This window comes from Podarcis filfolensis (genome assembly GCF_964270895.1).
Source record: "Podarcis filfolensis genome assembly, chromosome: W".
Classification (NCBI taxonomy): Eukaryota; Metazoa; Chordata; class Lepidosauria; order Squamata; family Lacertidae; genus Podarcis; species Podarcis filfolensis.
The window spans coordinates 16,702,886-16,722,627 of NC_139619.1; the positions used below are offsets into that span (position 1 = coordinate 16,702,886).

General features: G+C 43.7%; 1 pseudogene across 1 annotated transcript; it reads right to left on the reverse strand.

Moving 5' to 3' along the window:
• Positions 1-16,964: 16,964 nt before the first annotated feature.
• LOC310753706 (E3 ubiquitin-protein ligase RNF4-like) lies at positions 16,965-17,810 on the reverse strand (annotated as a pseudogene). Its single transcript has one exon. The product of its transcript is annotated as an E3 ubiquitin-protein ligase RNF4-like (transcript).
• Between the last annotated feature and the right edge of the window lie 1,932 nt (positions 17,811-19,742).

Below are 19,742 nucleotides of genomic sequence, written 5' to 3' on the forward strand. Positions count from 1 at the left end.
TGCTCAGCGGCAGGGAGGTCTCCCTTCAGAGTCCAACAGTAGTCAGCCACCATGACTGCGTCCCAGCGGCCCTGACACCTGGTCTCCATCTCTTTCATGTCCTGATGGAATCTCTCCCCCTGCTTGTCACTCATTGAACCCAGGTTCTCAGGAAACCGGTCCAGATGTGAAAATAGGTAGTGCATCTTGACGCTCATGTTGCAGCCCAGGTTTCTGAAAGCAGTCAGCATGTTGTTGACAAGTTCTGTGTAGTTTCTGGCCTTATTGTTGCCAATAAAGTTCTTCACTACCAGAACAAATGCCTTCCACGCTTCCAGTTCCACTTCGTTCATTGAGTTGCCGAACTCTGGATCTCTGATGAGCTGACGGATCTGAGGACTGTCAAAGATGCCAGCTTTCAACTTCTCCATGGTCAATCCTGGAAAAAGCCTGGCACAAGTAAGTGAAGCAGTCACCATCCTTGTCCAGAGCCTTGGTGAACTGCTTGATTAAGCCAAGCTTGATGTGCAGCGGTGGGAAGAGTATTCTGTCTCTGTCCACCAGAGGGTCGTTGATGGCGTTCCTTTTTTTGCAAGGCACCAATTCCTCCCGCACAGTAATGCTGAGCACGGTCCCTACTATCCCACATGCACAGAAAACATGGGTACTTGGTGAAGCCAGACTGTTGTCCCAACAAAAAGTTTAACATCTTCACGTCAACACAAATAAACCACTTATGCTGTTCATAACCAATTTTCTCCAGCACATATTTCACCGCTTCATAGTTCTCCTTCAGTGTAGTCGAGTGAGCCAGGGGTTTAGAGGCAGACTGGTTGCCGTTGTGTATAGAGGCAGACTGGTTGCCGTTGTGTAGCAGAACACATATCAGCATGAAGACATAACAAATATAACGGAAGAAGTACTGCTGTGGCTTCATGATCAGAGGAGCCTCTTCCCCCCCCCCCTTGAAAGGACAATTAGGACAATGGGAGAGGTGAAATACCTCAGGAAAAAAATGGGGGGGGGGAGAGGAAAAATGGAATGTATGGGTATGGGAAGGGTGGGGAGGGGAGGGGATTGAATGATATGTGTAATGTGTTAGATAAGTATCATAAGACACGAGACCAGAAATTAAGAACTACATTTAACTCATTCATAATAAAATAAAGATATCAACCTTAAATGTTAAAGGGCTGGGGTCAATTATGAAAAGGAGGAGGATATAAACATTACTGAATAAGGAACTTCCGGTTGAGCGCAATCTCATCGCAAGCGGGGATTTTGCCTAGCGGAGAATCCCGGGTTTTTCGGAGGAATATTGGGGTGCCACAGGGCGCAGTGGCCCCCAAAGTAGTACCTGGAGGGTGTCCAGATACTCCGGTTCCCGCAGAAGCCAAAACGCAGACCACCTGGCTGCCAGGTAACTCCCGGTGGGAGCGAAGAGTGCGGCGGGGGGGGGGGTGAGAAGCGGGCTGAAGGGAAGCCATAGCTACCTCCGGAAAACGAAGCCCCGAGCTTGCAGAGTGAGCGCTTAATTCTCAATTGTAAGAAATTCGGACCCAAATTTGATTTAATTTGATTCAAAAAGACTGACTTTAAAATCAGGAAGGTTTCGGATACGAAAGTAATAAATACGGAGGTCAGCCGTCATCTGCGATCAGCTTAGACGCATCAACTCAAGCAAAGCTGGAGAAAGGAAAGTGAGTTGCCGCTAGCGGCTATTGTTTTTTTCCCCCCTTCTAACTTGCAAAGAATAAATCTTTAAAAGGATACAGAGTAACGTAAGGAGCAACAAAGTTAAAAGGGGGGGGGGCAGAGGGATAAATATTGGAATCTGAAGGTCCTCTTTGTAACTGTGAGAGAAAGGAGAAAGGGAAAACGTTTCCAGTTTCACTTTTTAAAAAAACTGCGTAATGGAAGAGGAGCTTCCGACTCCATTGTTCCTTTTTACAGACGGAGGCAATTGTGGAAAAGAAGGTATACTCTCTTTCTTTTTTGGACATTTTTGCTTACTTTCTGAGGGGGGTATTAGGTGGACTTACTTTTTATTGGCCATTATTACCATACAGGATTTTTAGAAAAGATTAAAACTTCTAAACAAAGTAACTTTGAGACTTTATTCCAAACTTTTTGGGAGCTTGTGCCTCCAGTGGACAGAAGAGAAATTACAACTTGTTTTTTTTGTCTGTTTTTTTCCTGCTTTTTTTTAGTTCTCCTTGTCTTTATTCTTTTTTTGTCCCTCCAGTCGTGGCTGGGTTTTTTTGTTTTTTCCTCCCCTCATTTTATGGCTTCTCGGAAGTATTTGTTTGGTTGTTTCCTGTCTGGAGGTTTTGTACTTATATGGATATAAGTGAGGTCTAACTTCAAGAACAATCAAAACTGAATTGGACTACAAAATTAAATTGGATTACAAAATCAAATTGGCTTACAAAAATCAAATTGGATTACAAAAGCTAAATCGGATTACAAATTGAATTAAAATTTGATTGTAAAGGATCGGAAAGGATTTAGCCTAATTGGTGGCAGAAGATTTTAATTACTGGAGTATTATTGAGAGGAATAATTTTTTTGGTGGTACAACTGGAACAAAATTGGATTACAAACGGATTACAAAGGTTCCTGAAGGATTAGCCTAATTGGTGGCAAGAAGAATATACACATTTGGGCTTTTGTCTGACGTTTTTATTCTCTATTTTTTAAATCTAAGGATCTGATTGGGCTGATGACATTCAAACATTAAAAGTGGAGATTGGAAACTGGAATCTACAAAGGACTAAACTATAAATATAATAATACATAATATATAAATTACCAAATTTGAATCTAACGGGACAAGACTTAACATACTTGTGCTTTGGGCTAGGTTTTTATGAAGGTGTTTGTAAGTGGTGGTGGGAATTTAGTTTTTTAAGTTTAATCTAGATTTTTAAGTGTACAAAGCATATTTGGGGAAATGTCTCACCAACCGAAGAAAGGAGGGGAGGGGGGAACACCAGTAGATAGAAGAGGATCGAAACAAGAATCAGATTTCAAAGGAGAAATACTAGAAATGTTTGCAGAAATTAGGCAAAGTGAAAAGAATTTAGAAACAAAATTAGAACAAGTGGATACAAGAATTGGAAAAATGGACAAAAAAATTGACGAGACAGTAAGTGCATTGAGAGGGCAAATTAAAGAGGTACCTAAGAGAACACAATCCCTGGAGGAAGGGATGAAAAAGACAAGAATTGAAATGAAGGAAGTGAAGTGTGAGGAAGAGAAAATCAAAGTGGGGCTTTCGGAAATTAATAAGTCACAGGAGGAGATATGGGATGCAATCGCCATGAATGAAAAAAACTAATAATTGTCGGGATCTATGCACCTAATGGAAATAAGACTGATTTTTATAAAAACTTAGAAGAAAGACTGTTTGAATATATGGACCAAAAGATTATAGTAATGGGAGACATGAACGGGGTAGTTTCAACGGAGATGGACAGATTAAGAGATAAAGAAGTCAGCAAAGAAGGCAAATTACCTAAGACTTTCTTTACGATGACGAAGAATTGTAACTTAATTGACATTTGGAGACTTAGACATCCATTAGAGAAACAGTTTACATTCTATTCAGAACCAAATCAGTCAATGTCAAGAATAGATCAAATTTGGGTCTCCAACGAACTAACTCCAAGAATTCTACAAATTGAAATTCAACCAAGAGTAATCTCAGATCATAGCCCAATAAAATTGGAGATTAAAGGTTATGAAGAAAGAACTTTTAGAAGGAGAATTAATGACTACCTCTTAGATGATCAAAAAATAATACAAGATGCACAAAAGAAGCTAACGGAATATTTTGTGGATAATTGCAATAAAGGTACAAAGATGAGCACAGTTTGGGATGCAAGTAAGGCGGTAATGAGAGGTTTCTTCATTCAACAGAATGCAATCAAAAATAAGTATAGAGAGAAAGGAAAGAAAGAAATCTTAAAACAAATAATGGACAATGAACAAAAATTGATTAAAAAACCAAACAATTCAAAAATAAAACAAAATATCAAGGTTTTGCAAACACAATTTGCAATGATAACAAACAAAGAGGTGGAATGGAATATTAAAAAGCTAAGACAAAGAAATTTTGAATTTGCTAACAAGTCAGGTAAATGGCTTGCGTGGCAAATTAAGAAAAGAAAGGAACAAAATACAATCAGTAAAATTATTGTGGATGGAGAAGAGATAGAAAATCTGAAAGGCATCAGAAAAGGATTCCTGGACTTTTATAGACATTTGTATAGTAACAAAGAAAAGAAGAACATGAGGAAAATAGAAAGATATCTAAAAGAAAAAAAGGTGCAAAAGATCCCGACAGAAAAGAAAGACAGACTGAACGCCCCAATTGAGAATGAGGAAATAATTCCACACTGGTTGTCTCCACTAGAGGTTATGAGTGTAAAGAAAATAAATACGAGAGGTAATTGGATTACATATGGTGAATTGATAACCAAAGAAGGAGGAAAATGGAAATTAAAGCCATATGAACAAGTCAAAGAATATGTATATGATTGGTTGCACTATTTCCAGGTTAATGAAATGTTCAAAAAAGACATTAAAGAAAGTGGTTATGCAGAAAAAGATTCAAAGTTCCAGACAGATGTGATAAATAATAATTGTAAAATTTTGTCAAAAATGTATAAAATATTGTTGGAATGGAATACCAAAGATGAAGAAGTTAAATCGGTAATTGTCAGAGCTGCCCAAGGTCCCAGCTCACAAAGGACCAACGCTGCTTCGTTGTTAAGTACAAAAGTCTTTATTGAAGTTCAGTTTCACTTCCAGAGCCGCAGCGCGCAGCTCTACGTCTCACTGTCAGACCGCTGATGATCCCTCTGAATCTCCTCCCCCTGTACACCAGTTTAAGACCCTCGCCTTGCTCCACCTTTTCCGCTGCTCTTTCCTCCTCTGGGTCCGCCTGCCCGCCGGGGTCTCGCCCTTTCTAGCCTCTTCTGACGCTGATTCCCCTGAGCCTTCTCCCTCCCTCCGGCGGGCTTTAGGAGCTGGTTCCCCATCCGGGTCTCCTGCTGTCCCCCGCGCCTGCACATTTGAACTTGGCGCGCGCGCCCAGCCAGCAGCTTTCCTCCTGACCGTTTCACTGCTGCTGTCACTGCTTCCCCCTTCGGGGGGGCTAGCTGCAACTGACCTCCCCTTCATTCCCCCACTCTCCGATGGAGGCGTGGTCAGCCCTGACTCACCTCCTCTGCCGGCTGGAGGGGACGCTGGCCCTGACACATGTGACTCTTCCCCCCCACTACGCTCTGGTGGGGAAACTGGTCCCGATCCTCCACTGCTGCTTTGGGGTTCCCCTCTGGCTCCTTGTTTCTGGTGCTTCCCCTCTGGGACCCCCCTTGCTCTGACCATCGGCGCCCCCTTCTGGGAATCTTCTGATTCGCTGGAGAAGCTCATGGAATCTCTCGGGCCACTGTCATACTCCCCTACGCTTCCCTCGGATTCTTCCCCTTCGCTCTCCAATTCCTCTCTCCCCAGTGCTCCTGCTCCTGATTCCCTGACAGTAATGATACAATGGGCCAGAGATTTTGGCTATAATATTCAGTTTGAGGATTGGGAAAGACTGTGGAAAGAGAATTTAAGATTTACTGCTTGTACGGTACTTAAAGAAAATGTTATGAAAATGTTTTACAGGTGGCATATTACACCGGTAAAGTTAGCAAAAATGTATAAGACGTGTAACAAGTGTTGGAAATGTAAAGAAAAAGAAGGTACGTTTTATCACATGTGGTGGGAGTGTAAGAAAGTGAAGGGCTTCTGGGAGATGATCTATAATGAAATGAAAAAGATGTTAAAATATACATTTGTAAAGAAACCAGAGACCTTTCTTTTAGGAATTACAGCGAATGAAATAAGAAGAAAAGACTGTAAACTTTTTCAATATGCAGTCACAGCAGCAAGAATTCTACTGGCCCAGAAATGGAAACAAGAGGAAATACCGACGATAGAAGAATGGAGACTGAAGCTGACAGACTATTCAGAACTGGACAGACTAACCGGAAAAATTAGATATCTTCGAGACCAAAAGTTCATCGAGGACTGGGGGAAATTTGTTGAATATCTGAAAAGAATATGTGATGTGCAAACAACACTGGCAGGGTCTCAAGAAGCACTGTGAAAGTTGAGATATATTGTTAAAAAGAAACAGGAGTGGGAGGGAAGTTTAATGGCAATATAAACAGAGAAATGCGTAATTGAGAGGCAAATATGGATGATTGCCAGAGAAGCTGAAGGAAGTCCAAAAAGAACCAAATTTGTGGAAATTTTGATAAAATTGTATATTTGTGTTGGAAAATTAATAAAAATTATTTATAAAAAAAGAGAGAATGAGGAAATAAAAGAGGTTATAAAAGAATTGAAAAAAGGAAAGGCCCCGGGACCAGATGGATTCACGTCAAGTTACTACAAAGAATTGAGGCACACCCTGACGGTACCACTGAAAGAAGTTATGAATAATATTTGGAAGGAAAGAGATATACCGGAAACTTGGAAAGAAGCCTTTATAACACTTATCCCAAAGCAAGATTCTGATTTAACACAAGTTAAGAATTATAGGCCGATTTCATTGTTGAATACAGATTATAAAATCTTTACAGGAATATTAGCAAAAAGAATGAAAAAGGTTTTACAAGAAATTATTCATGAAGATCAAGCAGGTTTTCTCCCAGGCAGACAGCTGAAAGATAATGTTAGAAATATAATCAATATTTTGGAGTACCTGACTGCTAGGAACGAGAAACAAGCTATTTTAATGTTTGTGGACGCTGAAAAGGCCTTTGATAACATATCATGGGAATTTATGTTAAAAAATTTAGAGTTTATGGAGGTGGGAAATGACTTTTATAATGGAATAAGGGCAATTTATACAGAGCAGAGAGCAAAACTGATTGTGAACAACGTAATTACGGAAGAAGTGAAAATATCGAAGGGTACAAGACAGGGATGTCCTCTTTCGCCATTGTTATTTATACTGGTCCTGGAAGTCTTTTTGAGCTCAATTAGACAAAATGAATTAATAAAATGGGTAACAGTAGGTCAGAATGAATATAAAGTTAAAGCCTTTGCAGATGATCTGGTAATAACGATTGAAGATCCGTTAAAAAGTATAAATGAGGTGTTGGAAGAGATTGAACAATTTGGTAATGTGGCAGGGTTTATATTAACCAAGTCTCCTTGGCAACGCTTCCCCCCAGGTGGGATTGGACAACTGACTGAGGTAGGCGGAGACCTCCAGGTATCCCACCTGAGGGAAGGCAAAGCCAAGCCTATGCTGATGGAGCCGCTCCAGATCTAGGGGCTGCACGCGTCCACGCAAAGGGCGCCCCCCGTTTTAAGCGGGGAGCGGTCATTGCAAAGAATATGGATCATAGTGTGATAGAAACAATGCAACAACAAACAGGGATTGAAGTCGCGAAGAAAGTAAAATATTTGGGAATATGGTTAACCCCTAAAAATATTGATTTGTTTCAAAATAGCTATATACCGGTGTGGAATGGAATCAAAAAAGGCCTGGAGGTGTGGGGAAGGATGAAACTTTCTTTTTGGGGTAGAATTTCAACGATAAAAATGAGTGTACTTCCAAAGATGTTATTTCTATTTCAAGTGATTCCAATAATTAAAGGGACAATGATTTTTAAAGAGTGGCAAAGAGTAATTTCAAGATATATTTGGCAGGGTCAAAAGCCGAGAATACAATTTAAGTTATTAACAGATGCAAAGGAAAGAGGAGGCTTTGCCCTGCCAGACTTGAAATTATATTACGAAGCGTCATGTCTCTGTTGGTTAAAGGAATGGATAAAATTTAAAAAAATACAAAATTGTTAGATTTAGAAGGATTTGATAACAGATTTGGATGGCATGCGTATTTAAGGTCTGAGAAGAAGAAAAGCCATAAAGGTTTTGAGAACCATATCTTCCGGAGATCTTTAATAGAAATATGGGATAGGTATAAAAACCTATTAGAACCAAGAGTTCCACACTGGTTGTCTCCATTAGAGGTTATGAGTGTAAAGAAAATCAATATGAGAGGGAGTTGGATAACATATGGAGAATTGATAATTAAAGAAGGAGGAAAATGGAAAATGAAGCCATATGAACAAGTAAAAGAATATGTGTTTGATTGGTTGTATTGTTTTCAAGTAAATGAAATGTTCAAAAAGGATTTTAAAGAGAGTGGGTATGTAGAAAAAGAATCGAAATTTCAAACAGAAATAATAAATAATGATTATAAGATATTGTCAAAAATGTACAAAATGTTGTTGGAATGGCATACGATCGATGAGGAAGTTAAGTTGGTGATGATACATTGGGCCAGAGATTTTGGATATAATATACAATTGGAAGACTGGGAAAAGGTATGGAAAGAAAATATAAAATTTACAGCATGTACTGCGTTAAAGGTAAATATCATGAAAATGGTATATAGATGGTATATTACACCGATTAAATTAGCGAAAATGTTTAAAACATGTAATAAATGTTGGAAATGTAAAGAAAAAGAAGGGACATTTTACCATATGTGGTGGGAATGTAAGAAAGTGAAGGGTTTCTGGGAGATGATATATAATGAGTTGAAGAAGATGTTGAAATATACATTTGTAAAGAAACCAGAAGCCTTTCTTTTAGGAATAACAGGAAGTGACATAAACAGAAGGGACTGCAAACTTTTCCAATATGCAGTAACAGCGGCGAGAATATTAATGGCCCAAAAATTTCTTGTGGCCTGGGACCTTCAAGATGTTTTTATTTGAAGACCGTAGGTTTTTCTGTGGGACATACCAGGAGAGGCGGTCCCGTAGGTACGAGGGTCCTAGGCCGTATAGGGCTTTAAAGGTTAAAACCAGCACCTTAAACCTGATCCTGTACTCCACCGGGAGCCAGTGCAGCTGGTATAGCACTGGGTGAATGTGATCTCACAGCGAGGACCCTGTAAGGAGTCTCGCCGCGGCATTCTGCACCCGCTGGAGTTTCTGGGTCAGTCTCAAGGGCAGCCCCACGTAGAGCAAGTTACAATAATCCAGTCTGGAGGTGACCGTTGCGTGGATCACAGTGGCTAGGTCAGGGCGAGAGAGGTAAGGAGCCAACTGCTTAGCTTGGCGGAGATGAAAAAATGTCGCCTTTGTTATAGCTGCAATCTGCGCCTCCATGGAAAGGGAGGTGTCGAAGATTACACCCAAACTCTTAACAGACGGTGCTGGCACTAATTGCGCCCCCGCAAGAGATGGGAGTTGCCCCCCCAATTCCATATCGTCCTGTCCCAGCCAAAGGACCTCTGTCTTCGAAGGATTTAGCTTCAACCGCCTCCCACGTAACCATCCAGTCACAGCTTCCAAACATCTGATCAGTGTGTCCGGGGCCGAATCAGGATGGCCATCCATCAACAGATAGAGTTGGGTGTCATCAGCATACTGATGGCAACCCAACCCAAAACTCCGGGCAAGCTGGGCGAGGGGGCGCATAAAGATGTTGAAAAGCATCGGGGAGAGTATCGCACCCTGAGGCACTCCACACATCAAGGAGTGGCGCAATGACAATTCCCCCCCAAGCACCACCCTCTGTCCCCGACCAGAGAGAAACAAGCGCAGCCATTGAAGGACTGTGCCCTGGATCCCCACGTCGGCAATGCCGTAGTCCAGGAGTTCGTGATCGACCATGTCGAAGGCTGCTGACAGGTCTAGAAGAATCAGCAGCCCCAACCCACCTCGATCCAGCTGCCTGCGGAGATCATCTGTTAGGGCGACCAGAGCCGTCTCGGTCCCATGACCAGCTCAGAAGGCGGACTGGAATGGATCCAGAGCCGATGTTTCATCCAGAAACCCACCAAGCTGTTCAGCAACCGCTCTCTCAATCACCTTACCCAGGAACGGAAGATTCGAAACCGGGCGGTAATTGGTTAGATCTAAGGGATCTAATGATGTTTTCTTTAAGAGTGGGCGCACCACTGCTTCCTTCAGTTCCCCTGGGAATGTCCCCGTGCCAAGGGACAAATTGATGATATCCCCTAGGGGGGCCCACATTTCGTCTGGACACGCTCTAATCAGCCAAGACGGGCACGGGTCAAGAGGACAGGTGGTGGGCTTTCCAGCTCGGAGGAGTCTGTCCACATCGGCTGGGGATATCCGGTCGAAGTGGTCCAATACTGGACCCGAGGACAGTCAAGGGGCCTCCAGTTCCTTTATTGTATCTAAATTGGCAGGGAGGTCATGGCGGAGCAACAAGACCTCCGCAAAAAAGCTCGCAAATGCCTCACAGCTGTGTGTCAAATTGTTATTTAAATTTGGCTGTCCCTCAAGGGACGTTAAAGACCTAATTATACTAAATAATTGCGCCGGGCAAGAACTAGCGGGTGCAATGGAGGTTGAGAAGTAAGACTTCTTAACGGCCTTCACTGCCATCTCGTAGGTTTTCATAAAAGCCCTATAAGATGTTCTTGAGGCTCTGTCACAGACACCCCGCCATACTCGCTCTAGCCGTCTGAGGTCCCGCTTCATTTTCCGGAGCTCCTCGGTAAACCAGGGAGCCCGGTTTCTGCGGGGTCGCAGAGGGCGCTTAGGTGCAATCTCATCGATGGCTGCCAGGAGCTGGATATTCCAGCCCTCAACAAGCTCAGTCAATGAGTCGCCAGGGGGAGCAAGGTCCCGCAAGGCTTGGCGGAATCTATCAGGGTCCATCAGCCTCTGCGGGCGAGCCCAAATCGGCTCGCCACCTAAGCAGGGGGTGTGTGGAAAGTCAATCCTGGCTTTCAGAGCGTAGTGATCAGACCATGGCACCTTCATCGAAGGAGACATGATCACATCTATACCTACGCCAAAGATCAAATCCAGCGTGTGGCCTCCTTGATGTGTGGGGCCCGAAACAAACTAGGAGAGCCCTAGTGTCGCCATGGAAGACACCAGGTCCAGAGCCTGTGAGGAGGGAGTGGCATCAGCATGGATGCTGAAGTCCCCCAATACCAATAGGTTAGGGAACTCCCAAGGCCCAGCCGGCCACCGCCTCCAGTAGGCCTGACAGGGTGGCTTCTGGTGCGCTAGGTGGCCGGTACACCAGACAGACAGCCAAGCTCTCCTCGGAATTTTTGCAGCTCACATTTTTTGAGGTCTGTAGATGTTTGAAGAACAGCTTAGAGGATATGTCTGCTGTTGCCACATTGCTTTGTGCAGATATCTCATTTCTGTTCTAGTTCTGTTGCTGCTTTGAGAAAAGACTGATGTCTAGTGAACTCATTTATTCAAGACTAGGCTATTTATAGTCATCTATGATAATACAACCTGCAGCTTCTTTTTGCAATTTGCCTTGTAAAAAACCAAAGCTAACCACTCACTGATGGAAGTCTGTTCCACATCTACTTGTTTTCTAGTGGCAAACACCTCTTTCTGTTGATGTAACCCTAATAAAGACCAAGGTTTATAAAACACTGTGGCTCATTTCTAACGCTGCATGCATAAATGGTTTATTACAAATAACTCTTGGTGGTCTGAGTCTTCTCTTTAATAGAATACAGCCATCATGTTAGATCTGAACAGCTTTTCCTGTCCAGGCATATGCTTATGGAGCAATTCATAATGGAGTCCGTACCAAGGTTGCCACGTGGGGCAGAATCAAATTGAGATGAGCTAAGCCATTTATGTGAAACACTCCTCAAATGGTTGGAAGAGGATAAAGTAATTATCTGCTTTTCATAAATGCTTTGCTGTGGAGAAGCTCCATCCATAGGGCCATGTTTCAAGCAGCAAGCATGTAAGATTTGAACCTCGCATGATAAAGTCAACTTGAGTTGCGGTGACTCACTTTCTCAGCCCTGTTGCGTATTCATAGTGGAACTATGAATGGCTTGACCTGTTAAACTTTTAGATGCTGCTGTAGTAATAGGTCTAATTGCTTTAAAAAGTTTTATGTTGATAACTCTTAAATACTTTCTTTTAAATGTATAAAAAATTCCTTCCAGTAGCACCTTAGAGACCAACTAAGTTTGTTATTGGTATGAGCTTTCGTGTGCATGCACACTTCTTCAGATACATGAGCACACAAAAGCTCATACCAATAACAAACTTAGTTGGTCTCTAAGGTGCTACTGGAAGGAATTTTTTAATTTTGTTTCGACTACAGCAGACCAACACGGCTACCTACCTGTATCTTAAATGTATGCCACCCAATCATCCGTTGGTAGAAAACATGGGCTATCCAGCTAATCAGCAGCATCTCACCAGGCCTTAATCTGCGAGGTATATGGGCTGCAGTGAGTCTCATAATATTTCCCCCATGTTTCTTTTTTATTCGATTTTAATGAGTCTCATAACATAGTGAAACCTCACCCATGACAGCTTATGCTTCCAGTTCAGCATTGGATTGAACACCTTTTTAAAAAGGGAGGTCTCCTTAGTCTCCCCGCAGCCTGCTGCAGGGGCCTAGCAGCACACACCCCATATTAGACTTGCACATAGCCTGTCAATCATGTGGCATGGTTAGGACTTCCACAGATGGCATTGTCTCCGTGAACATGGGCTGTGGGGATCAAATACTCTGTGCAAATGCATCTGGTGTCACCAAAACTTATATGCATCCCCCAGCTTTCGAGTGGAGGTTAAGACAGAGTGCTAAACGGAATGTCATTTCCATTCATCCCTACCATCACCGTTTCTGTTCTGTTTGCACAGACACTCTTATTGAAGAACAAATTACGCTTTGCCCAGGGATGGACCTTGGTAATATGGTGCCCTAGGGGGTCCAAAATTTGACACACACCCTGCCCTCCTGGTGCCTTCCAAAAGCCAGGCAAGGGAGGTGTCAGGCTTTGGGAAGGATGCACAAGGCTCTGGTGGGGTCCTAGAGCCCTCTCATTTCATTCCCAAAGCTGCGAAAGCGCTAACTAGGCTTGGGGAAGGAGGCAGGAAGGCTCCCTTTTGGCCCCCACACTCTGTGCAGGGGAACAGCTTCACTGCCCTAAATCCACCTCTGCTTTGCCTCGTGTATCAGTCACCATTAAAGCATTTTGCCCATTGGAGAAATTTGCACAATGTATTTTTGAGATCACTTATTTGAGTCGTGATGGGAAAATCTGAATTCCTGTGCGGAATCCTTAATGTGCACCAGACTGGAGGGGTACAGCAATCACTACTGTTGGATGATGCTGTATGGAACCTAACACTTCACCAATCTAGTCTTTGCATAAAAGTTCTAGCAAAACTATATGTTAGGGTGCCTCGACCCTTACACAGTTTCCTGAATCCTTGCATTGATAGGTTTTTTTGGGGGGGTGGGGGTGGGTTGTCTAGTGGCAGATGAAAAACTGCACCCAAGTTAGCAAAATGCAGTAACAAAAACTACATCTGCATAATGGACTGTTCTTGACGGTAGGCAGCAATAGCCATGTGATACCATGACAAGGATAGGAGAATATTTAGCAAGTGAGTCAGAACTTACAATTGCCATATTCAGACATGATATTGTTTGACTTGAGGCTGGACACCTCCCCCACAGGACACTACACTATTACTTTTGTGGTACATAAATAAAGCCATAGGCTATGCGAATAACAGATGGAATAATTGGCAGAATTCAACTTCCAGTTGAGTAGCGGCCATCAAGTGCGTAAAACCCCCTCTGGGGATTCTGAGTAGCGCGGGAGCTTTTAGAGGTTCCGCAAGGACTCTGTGGACCTCAAAACCTCAAGGGGGTTTCCTTGAGGGACAGGGGCACCCAGCGGCATCAAAGCGGGCTCTCCTGCTCCCCGTTTTTTTTTGTTTAAGACCTGAGAATGGGATAGAGTGGCAGACACGAAAGGGAAAGCACCACCAGCTCCACGCTACGATGTCTCGAGCTTCGGACGAAAACGGCAAGCTTCCAGGAGAACAGAAAAGAATTAAAAACGTTTACAGGATATTTTTATCTGAGAAAAATTGGAATATAAGCAAAGGAAATTCGGATGCTGAGCCATCCCGGCAGCGGTGATAAAATGGTGCAGAGATCAAAGCCACAAGAACAAAGAAGGAAATGAAAGTTCCTGCTGAGGAAGTACAAAAGTGAAAGTCCTCAGAAACAATATTACTGAGCCAAAGAACATTCTGAAACAAGCTATCAGAGAAGAGTTAAAAACAGGGACTTTGTAATCCTTTCTTCGGGGATGGTTTTGGAGGTGGAGGGTAACGCGTCAACACTCCAGTTTGAAGAATAATTTAGTGTGAGGAGGCTTGGAGCAGAAAGGGGGGGGGGGAAGCAGAGAATTTACAGCGGCATTAGAGACTGCGATAAGCCCCTTCATAATATTATTTATTTGGGGCTAAAACTAACTCCCTGTGTTTTACGCTGGAGGATTAAAGGCTGTATTTTCTGTTTCATGTTATATCCCTGCTGGCAAAAGACTGAGTTTTGGAAAAGAGAAGAGACATTAACACCTAATCTCTTCAGACCAGCAAAGCGTGAGAAAGAGATTGAATTTTAGGTGAAGAAGAAATAGTTTTGGCAGCTCACTCTTTGTGGATTAAGCCAGCAAGAGTCTAGAAAAAGGCTGAGTTTGGTGCAAAGGGGAAGTTTGTTTTTTTAATTTTTGTTCCTTCTTCACTTCTTTATGGATTAAGCCAGCAAGTGGCTAGAAATAAAGACTGAACTGAGATATAAGAAGGGATAGCACTTCCTGTATTCTAAATTTTGGTGGATTAGGCCAGCAAGTGGCTGAAGACTGGTGGACGCTTCATCAAAGGACTGAGTTGATAAGTTATAGAAGAGCAGAAGAGGGGGACCCCTGATGGACTTACAGTTGGACTGATATTCAAAGCTGTTTTGTACTATTGTTACTGGTGGAACCTGAATTAGGAACAAAGGGATAAAAAGTGAAAGTCACTGTGGGGGGAATATGGAGTGACACCTAGAGGCATATAGTGAAATTGCAAGTAAGGATTATATTGTATACGGTTTTTATCTTTATTTCGATGTTGGTTTCCTTGAGCCTCATCTCAGTTGGGTTATATACTCCCCCCCCCCCGGTAGATAGAATATTTCACTACAGTAATTAATTTAAAATGGCTGGGGAAAATGGGGGGGGAAATTGGGGGGACACCAGGGGAAAGGAAAATTTCCAGACAGGAAGAAATTAAGGATCTAGATATTCTGTGGTTAAAAATAAAGGAAGAATTTAAACAAAATGAACAACATATGGAGAAAAAAATAGAAGTACAAGAAACTCTGGATAAGAAAATAGATGAAGTAGTAGGGGAACTCTCAATTAAAATTAAAGATCTCACAGTTAGATCAAAGACGATTGAGGAGTCAACGAAAAGAATTCAAAAAGAAGTCAAGGAAAATAAGAAAGAGACGGATCGAATCAAAGATGAAGTAGCAGATCTTAATAAAATTCAGGAGCAGGTCTGGGACAATATGGCTCTACTGGAGATGCGTCAGAAGCAGATGAATCTGAAATTTAGAGGAGTAGGAGAAGAGATGAATGAAAATATAAAAATAAAAATGATTAAGGAATTGGCAAGATGGTTGGATATGAAAGAAGAAGAAATTGAATATACAGTGGAGAATGTATTTAGAATAAAACTAAGATCTTTAAAGGCAAAATAAAAAAAAAATACCAGGAGATGTGCTGATGATTTTTAACTCCCTAGATATGAGAAATGCAATCCTGAGAATGAGTTACCAAAATAAACTGATAATCGATGGAAAGCCAATTAACATATGTCAGAGCTGCCCGAGGTCCCAGCTCACAAAGGACTAACGCTGCTTCGTTGTTAAGTACAAAAGTCTTTATTGAAGTTCAGTTACACTTCCAGAGCCGCAGCGTGCAGCTCTAAGTCTCAACTATCAGACCGCTGATGCTCCGTCTGAGTCTCCTCCCCCCAGACACCAGTTTAAGACTCTAGCCTTACTCCACCTCTTCCTCTGTTCTTTCCGCCTCTGGTTCCGCCTGTCCGTTGGGGTCTCGCCCTTTCTAGACTCTTCTGACGCTGAATCCCCTGAGCCTTCCCCCTCCCTCCGGCGGGCTTTAGGAGCTGGTTCCCCATCCGGGTCTCCTGCTGTCCCCCGCGCCTGTACATTTGAACTTGGCGCGCGCGCCCAGCCAGTAACTTTCCTCCTGACCGTTTCACTGCTGCTGTCACTGCTTCCCCCTCTGGGGGGGCTAGCTGCAACTGACCTCCCCTCCGTTGGAGGCGTGGTCAGCCCTGACTCACTTTCTCTCCCCGCTGGAGGAGACGCTGGCCCTGACACATGTGACTCTTCCCCCCCACTACGCTCTGGTGGGGAAACTGGTCCTGATCCCCCGCTGCTGCTTTGGGGTTCCCCTCTGGCTCCTTGTTTCTGGTGCTTCCCCTCTGGGACCCCCCTTGCTCTGACCATCGGCGCCCCCTTCTGGGAATCTTCTGATTCGCTGGAGAAGCTCATGGAATCTCTCGGGCCACTGTCATACTCCCCTACGCTGCCCTCGGATTCTTCCCCTTCGCTCTCCATTTCCTCTCTCCCCTGTGCTCCTGCTCCTGAGCCCCTGACAACATATTTAAAGAAATCCCCACTAGATTTTTACGAAAAAGGGACGGATATAAACAATTGGTGAGCTTGCTGAAGAGAAATGGGATACAACATAGATGGGAACTCCCTGAGGGAATTTCCTTCTTTTACACGGACAAAAGATTCAGACTAACTGATATTCAAGAGGTGAAGAAGTTTTCAAGAAGATATGAGCAGGAGCTAGGAAAGTTGGAGGGAAATCGAGTTGACCACAGACCTGTTGGAATGGAACACGATTTAGAAGTAGAGAGAAAGAAGAAGAAAAAGGAAAGAAACAAAGAAGAGGAGGAAGATAAGGATGAAGGGGAAGAGAGGAAATAGAAGACGAGGAAGAAGAAGAAGTAGAAGAAGAGATCTTAGAGGACAAAACCACCTGAATCTAAATAAAAGTTTGAATTTGAGTGTTTTAAAAAAATTATGAATTTGGAACACCCATGTCTTCACATATAAATTGGATGATACTCCTTTGGAGTGAGTTTCCTCCTACAAATTGGGCAAAAGTTAGCATGCCTAAGAAAATTGCTGAGGTGCTGACTACAGAAGATGTGGCCACATGTTGTTGACACTATAAGCCGTCCGCTTTGCACAATCTCTGCATAGCTGTCTATGCAAATTCCACAACTCAAAGTGCCTGAGGATCTTGCAAATTCCCTCCTTCCCACTTCTCTGGGGAGCTTTCTAGTGGCAAGAGCAGCACTCTCTGTGTGTCTGCTGTCATCACCACCACCACCACCACTAAATATGAGGCTATCAGACAACGGTTGATGTCAGAACTCTCTATTGGGCTGCTGCCCACTCTCTCCAACAATCACAACAGAATCATTTTGCGTAAGATCAAAAACTATAGATTCTGAAGTTTCGCAAGTGAGGTCAACTACTTCCACATCAATACTTCTATCATTAAGGCTGTGCGGCTGTACTTGTGCAGCTGCAGCAGCTATTTTCCTTTGATTACAGGTTTGCACAGAGCGAGTCTTGCATCCACAATAGTTTCTCTGAATCTCCTGCTGCTCAGTTCCTTTGCTACCACCGAAAGGAGTAGTTTGTTCCATAAAACTCAGCCCTGCACCAGGAGGGGAGCCAGCAAGGGCAGTTTGTAATAAAGGTAAGGCCAGGGAGGAAGTAGATGGCAGGGAGGAGGAGGCGGAGGTGGGGATACAGGGTTCAGAAGCAGTTCCCACCATCATCTTGTCCAGAGTATTATGAGGTCTTGAGGAGGTGTTGCGACTGCCCCTCTTGCTGTTGCTGTGCTGGGTTGCATTAAATTCTGTACTTGTTGAACTCATGATGCACAGGGATGGGAGAGGCACAGGCTGCAGAGTACTAGCTTTCCCCCTTATCTCCGTGTGCTGCTCACTGCTTAGTCGCCAAGCAATTCTGTAGTGTGATAATGATGATCATGAATGCTCTCTCTAAAGCAACTTTATGCAACTGGTGATGCTTTGGAGCACTGTGACTTTTTTGGAGTTGTCTCTTTTATACCAGCTACTCCAAAGCTGGGAGCAAGTTCAACATCTTGAGGAGTTAGGGCAGGCTTCCTCAACCTCAGCCCTCCAGATGTTTTTGGCCTACAACTCCCATGATCCCTAGCTAGCAGGGCCAGTGGTCAGGGATGACCCAGTAGTGCTGGGAATGAGTTGGCTGGCGAAGCATGACCCGGTGATAGCTTGGGGCCAACGATCACTCACCTTTGCTTCTTCGCACTGTATCCAATATTGTTTGGGAGGCGGGTGGAGGGTGGAGGGTGGAAGTAGAACGGGAAGGGGGCACAGGGACCGAATTGGGCACCCCCCCCCCAGTACGCGGCCTACAGTGATGTTTTTAGTGAAAAGGAAGCTGACAAATTGCCCCCCCCCCCGACCTTACGATGCAAGATAGATCCAGTTGATTTTGAAGTACCATATGCTTTTTCATTGGGACACGGGTGGTGCTGTGGGTTAAACCAGTGAGCCTAGGGCTTGCCAATCGGAAGGTCAGCGGTTCGAATCCCCGCGACGGGGTGAGCTCCTGTTGATCGGTCCCTGCTCCTGCCAAGCTAGCAGTTCGAAAGCACGCAGTGCAAGTACATAAATAGGTACCGTTCCAGCGGGAAGGTAAGCTGCGTTTCTGTGCGCTGCTCTGGTTCACCAGAAGCAGCTTACTCATGCTGGCCACATGGCCCAGAAGCTGTACACCGGCTCCCTCGGCCAGTAAAGCGAGATGAGTGCCGCAATGCCAGAGTCGTCTGTGACTAGACCTAGCTGTCAGGGGTCCCATTTACCTTTATGCTTTTTCATTAACCCCCTCTTCCGTCTGATGCGTTTCCTGTAAAAGTATTATATCTGCTTTATCTTTATTCAGTAATGTTTTTTTTAATAATAATTTTTATTAAATTTTCCATTATACAAATATCACCATATGAAACATTTTCACAAATTTCAACTTTTGGACTTCCGTCAGCTTCTCTGCCAATCATCCATATTTAAATTTTTATTACACATTCCCTAAATTTAATATTGCTTTTTGATATACCCTTCCTGTCTTATTCTCTTTTTTACAATACTCCTCAAACTTTCACAGAGCTTCTTTAAACCCCACTAGCATTGTTTGTTCATCACATATATTTTTCAGATATTCTGTAAATTTTCCCCAGTCCTCGATGAACTTGTGATCTCGTTGATATCTAATCTTCCCAGTTAGCTTGTCCAATTCTGCATAATGCTGATGCCACTCCCTCCTCACAGGCTCTGGACCTGGTGTCTTCCATGGCGACACTAGGGCTCTCCTAGTTTGTTTCGGGCCCCACACATCAAGGAGGCCACACGCTGGATTTGATCTTTGGCGTAGGTATAGATGTGATCATGTCTCCTTCGATGAAGGTGCCATGGTCTGATCACTACGCTCTGAAAGCCAGGATTGACTTTCCACACACCCCCTGCTTAGGTGGCGAGCCGATTTGGGCTCGCCCGCAGAGGCTGATGGACCCTGATAGATTCCGCCAAGCCTTGCGGGACCTTGCTCCCCCTGGCGACTCATTGACTGAGCTTGTTGAGGGCTGGAATATCCAGCTCCTGGCAGCCATCGATGAGATTGCACCTAAGCGCCCTCTGCGACCCCGCAGAAACCGGGCTCCCTGGTTTACCGAGGAGCTCCGGAAAATGAAGCGGGACCTCAGACGGCTAGAGCGAGTATGGCGGGGTGTCTGTGACAGAGCCTCAAGAACATCTTATAGGGCTTTT